This window comes from Tachypleus tridentatus, chromosome 1, assembly GCF_004210375.1.
Source record: "Tachypleus tridentatus isolate NWPU-2018 chromosome 1, ASM421037v1, whole genome shotgun sequence".
Taxonomy (NCBI): Eukaryota; Metazoa; Arthropoda; class Merostomata; order Xiphosura; family Limulidae; genus Tachypleus; species Tachypleus tridentatus.
This window is the reverse complement of record NC_134825.1, coordinates 10,483,531-10,495,534: the sequence shown is the minus strand read 5'-3', so window position 1 is coordinate 10,495,534 and position 12,004 is coordinate 10,483,531.

The window sequence follows — 12,004 nt, the reverse complement described above, 5'->3', positions numbered from 1 at the left end:
TATCTGTGCTATCCATGCCTAGTTCAACACTATCTGCGCTATCCGTTCCTAGTTCAACACTGTAAGACTAAAGATAAGCCAGCTAGTCATCACCACCTACTGTTAACTCTTGGGCTACTATTTTATCAATGAATAGTGAGATTGGCGTTACCTTATAACGCCCCACGGCTGAAAGGACGAGCACGTTTGGTGTGACGAGTATTCGAACCCGCGACTCTCAGTTTACGAGTTCAGCGCCCTAACCACGTGGCCATGTCGGACCTTTAGTTTTATTTCATAAGACATTTTCTTTTCTTAAAGTAAATGTTCAAAGTTTTATCATTCCTAATTTACTAAAACTACACAATGTTCATGACGTCAAAATTTACAGAATAAAGCACGTGGACCTGTACATTCTTCTAGAATGTAAGTTTCCTCGTGCTGTTGTTTATTTGTTATTTCATTATTGTCTGCCCCTCTTCAATGGTACGCTGGTATAGCTGCGAACTTACGACGGTAGAAACTGGGTTTTGATACCCGTGGTGAACAGAGAACTAATAGACTATTGTGTAGTTTGTGCCTAATTACAACCAATCAATTATTATTTTCTAAACTGGAAAATAAGTGAGCTAAAAATTTAACCACAAACACAGACACACAGCACATTAAAAATCCTTGTATCGTATGGTGTCATCATAGAATCATTCGTCAAACAAAAATATGATTAAATCTATAAAATGGATACATTTATATGGAAGAGTGGTACAAGTTTACATGTGAGTTTATACTGGACAGAATTCTTCCTTTTCATGACTTTTCTTTATCTCGTTATTAGTTGTTAACCTTCAGGTTATGTTTTAAATCCATAGTGACTGCAATCTAAACAAAATAAGGTTATTTTATTTTGTAGTGACTGGCTTATTATGACATTTTATCATTTCAAGTCACATGCCTATATTAATAGAAATGTTTATTTATTTGTCAACAAAATATCTCCAATCCAGTTATGTCAGTTTATCAACACATATAACACGTGTGGTTAATTTACCTAAAGCTAGTGATGTCGAAACATTTAGTGAGTGCACATGGAGTTAGGGATATCATATTTTAAAATAATCTCTTTGATATTTTAACTCGTAACCAAATCAAAAGCTTCCAGAAAAAAACACAGTTTTACTGTACATTTCATCAGTGAAGTGAAGCATATGCAGTGTGTTAGAAGATAACACATTTAGAAAGCATTTACCTTTACTAACGTGAACAACCGAGCACTGTTATTTCAAAGCTTCCGGTCCCTGGTGGGACAGCGATATGTTTATGGACTTGCAACGCTAAAATCCAGGGTTCGATTATCCACGGTAGCCACAACCGATAACCTAATGGCTTTGCTTTAAAATAACAAACGAGCCAGTCCTAACTTCTTGGGGTTGCTAATTAGCTTCAAAGCAATTACTAGTTGGATGTTATAGAAATTCAAGCTAACACTATCACGAGCACATGATATTATTGTACTAAACTTCTAAAGAGCGAGAGTATAACAATGTTCGCAACCCACTTGGTAAAAAATCACCCAAGAAGAAGTATACGACTTAAAACTGAGACAATGATAGTGAACATGTGAATGAACTTACCAGAAGATTTGCAGTGTATGATTTCATCTTGAGAGACAAGGACAGGGTGAAAACTGCCCACGAAGAACCAGACAACAACATTGTTATGGAACAAGTCTATTTTAAATAGTAGATTGCTTAAAGATAGCTGATAAGCAACAACAGACTTAAAGTGGTCCTCTTGAAAAGCGTTAAACAAACGTGATATCTTTACCGTCTGAGCTCGCGTGCTTTCACAGCGTTTACCGCGCGACTAGGCTATCAGTCCACCCTCATGACTTGGTGCTTACAACAAGTGAAGTTTGCGTTTCCGTGTTCCAAAGCTGAGTCCTGACGGACAAGGTCAACACTGACGCTGAACTGTATTTACTACAACTAGGCTTAATTTGTTGCCTTGAGCCAGCCCCAAAGGTGATCAGGTTCTGCTTAGACAGCTGCAGATCTGCTGTTCATACACAGTACTTTATCGAGTGTTTAAAACGGCCCTGGATCCCAGAACGGACATCCGAGTATTATCAAAATCCGTTGACCCACGTTTGACGTCATGCTTCTCGCATAAGTAGTAGGGCGTAGCCTTGTGTTTCTTGTTGCTATGACAGCGAAAAGACTCTACCAACTAGACCGTCTGTCTGCGCTTGAATACAAATAATATACGAGCGTTAGTCAACAACATCGGGAAACGTGCAGGATCAGAGGAATCAACATAACTATCACGTGCATCGGATATGACGTACAGCAGTGAGAAAGAAACGTCTGTAGAATATCCCTCAAAATTACTAAACACATTGTTTACATTATAGTTTTTATAATGGAAGTCTCTTTTACCAAAGTCGAGTAACAAGGCTTGACTTGAACATCAAAATTCTAGGCTATTTAACATTGATGTTGTTGTGGTGTTGTTCTTTTGTTCTTTGACATTATTTGGTGAAATAACCCAACGTCCAGTTTACAAAACGATAACATATTAATTTATTCTCTCTAACGTTTCTACCAGCTTAAACACTGTGCTGATACAGATTCAAATACTTCACTAAATATACACTGACTGGTTCACTCTGTCGGCTGACAACTATCTTATTCTCTATCACCTCCCAGCCTCGCATTCATCACCAAACCTCGAACTTTCTAGAAAACGTGATATCACAGTATTGTTATGAACCCTTAGCTCTTAACGACATCATTACGACCTGCATCTCCCTCTTGCTAACAAATAAATTATAATATCAACATATGGGTCTGAAGTATTTTAAACAGTTTCAACACGGAAATAAACTCCTACACTACATTTTGCATTAACTAAATCTTATTTATGGTTTTCTTTTCGAGATCCATAGCATACAGGTGGGATGGTGTCTTAGACCTGAGAAGGTGGTGAAGTGAATCCACTGGCGGTTCCATACTTGATAATTCTTGGTTCTTCCACTGCTTGGAGTTCCACTCACAAGCCCTTCATTGAAATTGTCCAGTTTGTTGTGTCCATGGGTCCGATGATGACATCTTTATTTTTCAGATCCATCAAGAGATGCAGAGGTGTTTGGTTATATTATAATGCAATCATTAGAAGTGCATACGTTGTTAAGAAGTCCCCATGTAAGTAAGTTGCTTCTTGATGGTACAATGACTCCTATTCGTTGTCGTAGGAAGTTTAATATCAGGTCTAGGAATTTCCATGTACTGCAGATGGATTTCACGGTCATAGACTGTAGAGCTATTCGTGTTTGTATGTGTGTTTTCTTATAGCAAAGCCACATTGGGCTATGTGCTGAGACCACCAAGGGGAATCGAACCACTGATTTTAACGTTGCAAATCCGTAGACTTACCACTGCACTAGCGGGGGACAGAACTATTCAAAGCTCGCCTAACCTCACATTTATTTCTCCCCAAGAAGCCAATTCCCAATATGCACTCGTTCTTGATTTCAGTTGGATATACATAATGAGGATAGATAAGTTTCTTGTAGCAAAAGTAACCTCAATTTTCTTCTTGTCAGGTCTTTATGTTCACTTGCACAAGTTCTCTTCATATCTAGTGGTAGTTTATCATCTTTAAATCTTGTAACTGTAGAATGATGGTCGATCAAGGTGTTGTAAGGATGATCTCCAGAAGAAGACTTGTAGTCGAAAGGTTAAGAATAAAAGATCTGGTCAATCCATAGTCGCATTATTATCTTTATATCCAACTGCAGGATTTCCCATCAATAACATAGGTTTCTTTAAACAATCAAGTTCTACTTCTTTCGTTTGGAGCAGACAGGGTATTTTCAGCTGAACGATGTCTCGTAAGTCCAACTAATATGCATTTCTTAATGTCTGGTTAGCCCTTTGTTATTTCTGTGATATGGTTGGACTCTGACACTAATTCTTTAACTACTGGTTCTAAAGGAGTCTTAACAGATGTTCATCCATTATTGTCTTGGCTTTAATGGCTAGGTTTTGTACGTCTATAATAATTTCTTTTTTGTGATATCCTTTAGGAAGAGCTCTTATTCACTAATATATTTTGTTAGTAATTCTTAGCGATATGTACAACGTATTGCAATAAGTACAATGTATTGTTATTTTAATTGCTGTCCGGTTCTTCTTCATATTATTTAAATTCTGTCCATTCTTCTTTCAACTGTCTTATCATATCTAGCAGATCTCATTCTGTACCATTGTGAACATCTAACAGATCTCATTCTGTACCATTGTGACCATCTAGCAGATCTCATTTTGTACCATTGTGACCATCTAGCAGATATCATTCTGTACCATTGTGACCATCTCGCAGATCTCATTCTGTACCATTGTGACCATCTAGCAAATCTCATTTTGTACCATTGTGACCATCCAGCAAATCTCATTCTGTACCATTGTGACCGTCTAGCAGATCTCATTCTGTACCATTGTGACCATCTAGCAAATCTCATTTTTGTACCATTGTGACCATCCAGCAAATCTCATCTTGCACCATTGTGACCATCTCGCAGATCTCATTCTGTACCATTGTGACCATCTAGCAAATCTCATTTTGTACCATTGTGACCATCCAGCAAATATCATTCTGTACCATTGTGACCGTCTAGCAGATCTCATTCTGTACCATTGTGACCATCTAGCAAATCTCATTTTGTACCATTGTAACCATCTAACAGATCTCATTTTGTACCATTGTGATCATTTTGAACGTTGTCATAATATTCTTTCGTTGCCAAGTTATTTTACAATATCTGATGAAAATTTGTTTGTTTGTTCGTTTGTTTTGAATTTCGCGCAAAGCAATTAGAGGGCTATCTGTGCTAACCGTCCCTAATTTAGCAGTGTAAGACTAGAGAGAAGGCAGTTAGTCATCACCACCCACCGCCAACTCTTGGGCTACTCTTTTACCAACGAATAGTAGGACTGACAGTCACATTATAACGCCCTTACGGCTGAAAGGGCGAGCATGTTTGGTGCTACCGGGATTCGAACCCGCGACCCTCGGATTACGAGTCGAACGCTTTAACACGCTTGGCCATGCCGGGCTCCTGATGAAAATAATCCAATCGTCCACTCTACGTAACGATAATAAATTAGTTTATTTCTACCTGTAACGTATCTAGAGGTTTAAAATCAGAGTAAATTGTAGGCGAAGTGCACAGCCACGCTAACTGTACTACACTAACGTAAAAAGTAAACTTGTAAAAAAACTTCAGTATGCACGATTATTAAAACAGATCTAAGTATTCCAATAAAACACACGTTGATTCACTACATTAACTCTGTCTCTTTTTAGCTCTTTTCTCTGTATTTTTAACCTACACTCAAATATACCAAACTATGTGATCCCAATGTTTTTATAATTTAATAGTCTTTATTAATAAACTTTTCAAACTTAACGTCTTCGTTTTCACCCTCAGGCTCTTCTAGCTAACAAACAAATTGCATTAAATTACATTTACTGCAATATATACCAGAACTCACAAGACGCATTTACATGATTAAGCATGATGTAGTTACACAAAATACATTTTACAACATATAATGACATCATAAAATTTAATATATAAATATACACAATACATTTCATAAGACAGAGCTACAATAAGTTTTATAAGATATGGTGTCTTCCTGTCTCTGGATAAAACATTGTTTCATACAGTTAGTTTTCTAAGATACTGTTTCTTGCTGTCTCTGGAGAAAATATTGTTTCATACTGCTATTTTCTATGGCATTGTTTCATACCTGCTATTTTCTACGGCATTGTTTCATACTGCTATTTTCTACGGCATTGTTTCATAGTGTTTTTGGAGTAAGACTGGTTCACACTATTATTTTGCTAAGATACTGTGTCAGTGTTTTTGAGTAAGATATTATATCATACTGTTATTTTTATAAAGTATTTTTCCTGCTGTCTTTGGAAAAGATGTTGCTTGATACAGTAAGATTTTTAAGATACTGTTTCACACAATACGTTTCATAAAATATTGTTCTGAAGCATTCTTCTATAAAATATCATACTTCATCTCCTTCCTAAGATATTGTTTTGTGTCATTTTTACTGTAGGTATTGTGTTCTGCTGTTTATGGACCAAGGTATTGTTTTATGTTATTTTTTTACTGTAGGTATTGTGTTCTGCTGTTTATGGACCAAGATATTGTTTTGTGTCATTTTTACTGTAGGTATTGTTTTCTGTTGTTTATGGACCAAGGTATTGTTTTGTGTTATTTTTTACTGTAGGTATTGTTTTCTGCTATTTTATGGACCAAGGTATTGTTTGTGTGTGTTATTTTACTGTAGGTATTGTGTTCTGCTGTTTATGGACCAAGGTATTGTTTCATGTTATTTTTACTGTAGGTATTGTGTTCTGCTGTTTATGGACCAAGGTATTGTTTCATGTTATTTTTTTACTGTAGGTATTGTTTTCTGCTGTTTATGGACCAAGGTATTGTTTCATGTTATTTTTACTGTAGGTATTGTTTCTGCTATTTATGGACCAAGGTATTGTTTTGTGTTATTTTACTGTAGGTATTGTTTTCTGCTGTTTATGGACCAAGGTATTGTTTCATGTTATTTTTTACTGTAGGTATTGTTTTCTGTTGTTTATGGACCAAGGTATTGTTTTGTGTTATTTTTTACTGTAGGTATTGTTTTCTGCTATTTATGGACCAAGGTATTGTTTTGTGTTATTTTTACTGTAGGTATTGTGTTCTGCTGTTTATGGACCAAGGTATTGTTTCATGTTATTTTTACTGTAGGGTATTGTGTTCTGCTGTTTATGGACCAAGGTATTGTTTCATGTTATTTTTTACTGTAGGTATTGTTTTCTGCTGTTTATGGACCAAGGTATTGTTTCATGTTATTTTTTACTGTAGGTATTGTGTTCTGCTGTTTATGGACCAAGGTATTGTTTCATGTTATTTTTTTTTTACTGTAGGTATTGTGTTCTGCTGTTTATGGACCAAGGTATTGTTTCATGTTATTTTTTACTGTAGGTATTGTGTTCTGCTGTTTATGGACCAAGGTACTGTTTCATGTTATTTTTTTACTGTAGGTATTGTGTTCTGTTGTTTATGGACCAAGGTATTGTTTCATGTTATTTTTTACTGTAGGTATTGTTTTCTGCTGTTTATGGACCAAGGTATTCTTTCATGTTATTTTTTCCAGTAGGTATTGTTTTCTGCTGTTTATGGACCAAGGTATTGTATCATACATTCTTTTTTTATATTATTGTTTCTCAAGATTTTATTTAATAAAATCTGTTTCCTAAGATGTCGTTTCATACAGTGCTTCTCAGAAAAGAAAGAACATCTTTGCATATAACTTTATCACAACATATTTGGTAATATAGAAACTTTCTTTGCTGTTTTGATACGTAATCTTCTTTTCAAAGGATGGAATTATATTCTGTGTCATTTCAGGTCGTTTTGTATGTTTTACATTTCCTATTTATATCTAAATATTCACTGTCTCGTGAAAAATAATATTCATGGTAAATAAACCAGTTAAAATAATAAAAAACTCATTTAAAAATTCAGTTCTGATGTATTTCCTTCAAATTCTTTAATAGTTTATTTTGAGATAATTAAAGAAATGTTTTTCTCTAAACTTACTTTAAAAATGACAAATGGATCTAATTTTATATTTATATTTTGTTCTTCAAAATTTGAAGGATAAAATAAAGAGACGAGAATACAAGACGTTTTATTGGCCTTTTATCACAATTAAGAGTACATGCCTACCATGCATTAAATCCAAAGTAAATGGTATGTTAAGAGTATAATGCTGCACAGGATAATTCGTTAGAGTTTCTCTTCATCCTATAATTAATGTTAAGATGTTTTATTACGTCTGTATCTTTACAGTACTGTATATTAAGTTTCATTCCGAGAATTTCATTTCGAAGATTAAAAAAACAACATATCTTTTGAGGCTATCAGGATCGCAGTATTCGTTACAGTTTCTTTACCTGAAATACATAAATGCAAACAACAAATTTTAGAATGACAGAAATGAGCCTTTTGTGTACCTCTCCAGAACCACAGAACGAAAAAACCACAGCAAGTCTGATATTCACGTCACTGAGCACGTGATAAACAGAAAGGAAAACTGGATGTTGAAGGAACTGAGTGTTCTTTACTTGTTTACCAGCAGAGTTGAACTACTGACATCATCAAAATTATCAGAACGTGCCTGAAGTAGTAATAACATCACGAGGGTTTGATGGACTCCTTTGTCACTTACTTATATGTTAGTCAAACAGTTTTCACAGAAATTGTTCATTTTAATCTAAATCGTATATGTATTGTGATTCAACCAGGATCTAACGGAAGGAAAGTTACTTTAATTACAGGGTAGGGTGGATAGAGAGCAATTCCTAATCAAGATATTTAGATTGGAGACAGAAATGACTTGTCTCAGTAATGTTTCGTTTGACGAGGATGGAAGCTAAAAAAGCTGTGACAAAGTTCAAAGGCTGAATGGAAAGTTTCATCAGATCTACAAATGTTCATCAAACTTTCATTACCGATTGAATGATGTCTTAATGATGGCAGACTAGATGCAGTTTTCACCTGTTACGTTATGTATATGCTATTCTGCATGGACGATCATCCATAGAATAAACCATATATTGATTTAAACATCTTTTTCAGCCGCGGCATAGCGTCTCATAGGGTGGCTCTGATTTCTTGTTTGTTTTCAAGTACAAACTTTAACTCATGGCTCTGTCACCTCTCAAGCGATTTAAAATCTAATTACAGTTTTGGACTCAGGAGGTCAAACCTTTTCGATTGATGTATTTGGCTACGTTAAAGGTCTACAGATTAATTTAATCTAATTCTACCTAGAAAAATTAAATTTGTAGGTAAGTTGGTACAAATTCTGATAAGTAACAAAATCGAATCAGGTTTACGAGTACCACATGATGCACAATAAAACTAACAAAAATGGAAAAAATAGTTTTCATAGATTAGTTTGACTTCGACCCAGAGCGTAAAGTAAAATAAATTAATAACGGAGATATTAATATACAATGAAACATCTTTATAATAGCGACATAAACACGACGTTACCATGAACTCTTTCTTGCTTCGTAGGTGGCGCTTTAATAATATAATGCTGACTCCCGATCAAAGTTTCATAGAGAACTCAGAAAAGAACCAGAAATGTGATCTCACCATTGGGAAAAGGCAGTAAAACATATTAAAATATTTACCATATCCAACAACTACTTACTAATAAATAAATAATAATGTATATTTACACGTAGTGAACAAGGAATTTCAATGTAAATTGTGTATTTTCTTGTTGGTGTTGTGCATTTGAGTGACTAATAGCAACCACCACACAGTTATTTCGATAAACGACCGTCGTAAAACTGGAAACTGAAGCAACATCAGAATATATAGAGAAATAATGTCAAGTTTCATTGTTGTTAAAAACAATGTAAAATACAGGTGTGATTCGAAGGTACAGAAATTCATTTTTTAACGTTATAAGACTTTGGATTTACCATTAAGTGTCTGGAACCAAATTCCTTGGATTTAGATGTGGAGAAGCAGATCACAGCATCTGAAGGAGGGTGGAAGAAGTAGCAAAACGTAAAATAAAGAAACATTGCTAGCATCAAGAGCATGGAGAAACAGTATTACCAGTACCAGAGCATGGAGAAACAGTATTATTACCAGTACCAGGAGCTTGTTGGGAAGCAGTATGCTGCGTGCCAGTACCAGGGCATTGTGGAAGCAATTATTACCAGTGGGGCATTGGAAGCAGGTATTACCACCAGCGGTGGAGAAACAGTATTACAAGTACCAGGCATTGGAGAAACCTTAGTATTACCAGTACAGAGGCAGTGGGAACGAGTATTACCAATTACCAGAACGTGGAGAAACAGTATTACCAGCACCAGAACGTGGAGAAACAGTATTACAAGCACCAGGGCAGTGGAGAAAACCAGTGGTACCAGTACCAGGGCAGTGGGAAGCAAGGAGGAGGTCATTACCAGTACACAGAGGGCAGATGGAGAAACAGTATGTACCAGTACCAGAACGTGGAAACAGGAGTATATTATAGCGCCAGGACGTGGAGGCAATTATTACAAGTACCAGAACGTGGAGGAGAAACAGTATTACCAGTACCTTGGAGAAACAGTTGGAGAAAGCAGTTATTACCAGTACCAGAACGTGGAGGAAACAGTATACCACCAGTGGACCAGAACGTGGAGAAACAGTATTACCCAGAACCAAGGCTGTGGAGAAAATGGTATTAGCACCAGAACGTGGAGAAACAGTATTCTAAGAGTACCAGAACGTGTAGGAGAAAACAGTATTACCAGTACCAGAACGGTGGGAGAAACAGTGTTACCAGTACCAGAACGTGGAAACAGTATTATTAGCACCAGAACGTTGGAGAAACGAGTATTACAAGCACCAGAACGTGGAGAAACAGTATTACCAGTACCAGAACATTAGAGAAACAGTATTAATTAGCACCAGAACGTGGAGAAGGCTTGATTCTTTGGAGGAGCAGTATTACAAGTAACGCGAACAATGGAGAAACAGTATTATCAGCAGAACGTGAGAACAATGTCCCTGAAGAGAGAGAGAACAGAGAGAGAGAGGAGTAGGCAGGCCGTGGAGAAACAGTATTATCAGTACCAGAACGTGGAGAAAGCATAGTATTATTAATAGCACCAGAACAATGGAGAAACAGTATTATTGCAGTACCTAGAACAGATGGAGGAACAGTATGTGGACAGAACGCAGTGTACAAGTAACAGAACGTGGAGAAACAGTGTTACAAGCACCAAAACGTAGAGAACAGTATTACCAGTACCAGAACGTGGAGAAAGCAGTATTATCATAGACCAGAACGTGGAGAATAGTACCAGTACCAGAACATTGGAGAGACAGTTATTAGTATAGCACCAAGAACGTGGAGAAACAGTGTTATTAGCACCAGAACGTGGAGAAACAGTGTACAAGTAGACCATGGAGGAAACAGTATTACAAGTACCAGAACGTGGAGAGCAATTATTATTAGCACCAGAACGTGGAGAAGCAGTATTATTAGCACCAGAGCGGCGTGGAGAAACAGTATTACAAGTACACCAGAACGTGGAGAGACAGTACAACCATTACCAGAACGTAGATTAAGAAGAAACATTATTAATAGCACCAGAACGTGGAGAAACAGATGTGGAGAAGCAGTATTACAAGTAACAGAACGTGGAGAAACACAGTATTATCAGCACCAGAACGTAGAGAAACAGTATTACCAAGTACCAGAGCGTGGAGAAACAGTATTATCAGGTACCAGAACGTGGAGAAACAGTATTATTATTAGCACCAGAACGTGGAGAGAACAGTATTATTATGCACCAGAACAGTAAGAGGAACAGATGTGGAGAGAGAGCAGTATTACAAGTAACAGAACAGTGGAGAAACAGTGTTACAAGCACAAAAGCAGTAGAGAAGTACTATTACCAGTACCAGGAGCGTGGAGAAACAGTATTATCAGTTACCAGAACGTTGGAGAAACAGTATATGCCAATACCAGAACGTGGAGAAACAGTATTATTAGCACCAGAACGTGGAGAGTATTATTAGCACCAGAACGTGGAAGCAGTATGCCAGTACCAGAACAGTGGAGAAACAGTATTATTAGCACCAGAACGTGGAGGAAGCAGTATTATTAGCACCAGAACGTGGAGAAACAGATGTGGAGAGAGCAGTATTACAAGTACCAGAACAATGGAGAAACAGTATTATCAAGCACCAGAACGTGTGGAAACAGTGGCATTACAAGCGCCAGAACGGTAGAAACAGTATTACAAGCACCAGAACGTAGAGAAACATGATATTACCAGTACCAAAACGTAGAGAAGCGAGTATTACAAGCACCTGGTATGCGGCGTGGATGAAACAGTATTACCAGTACCGGAGACGTGGAAA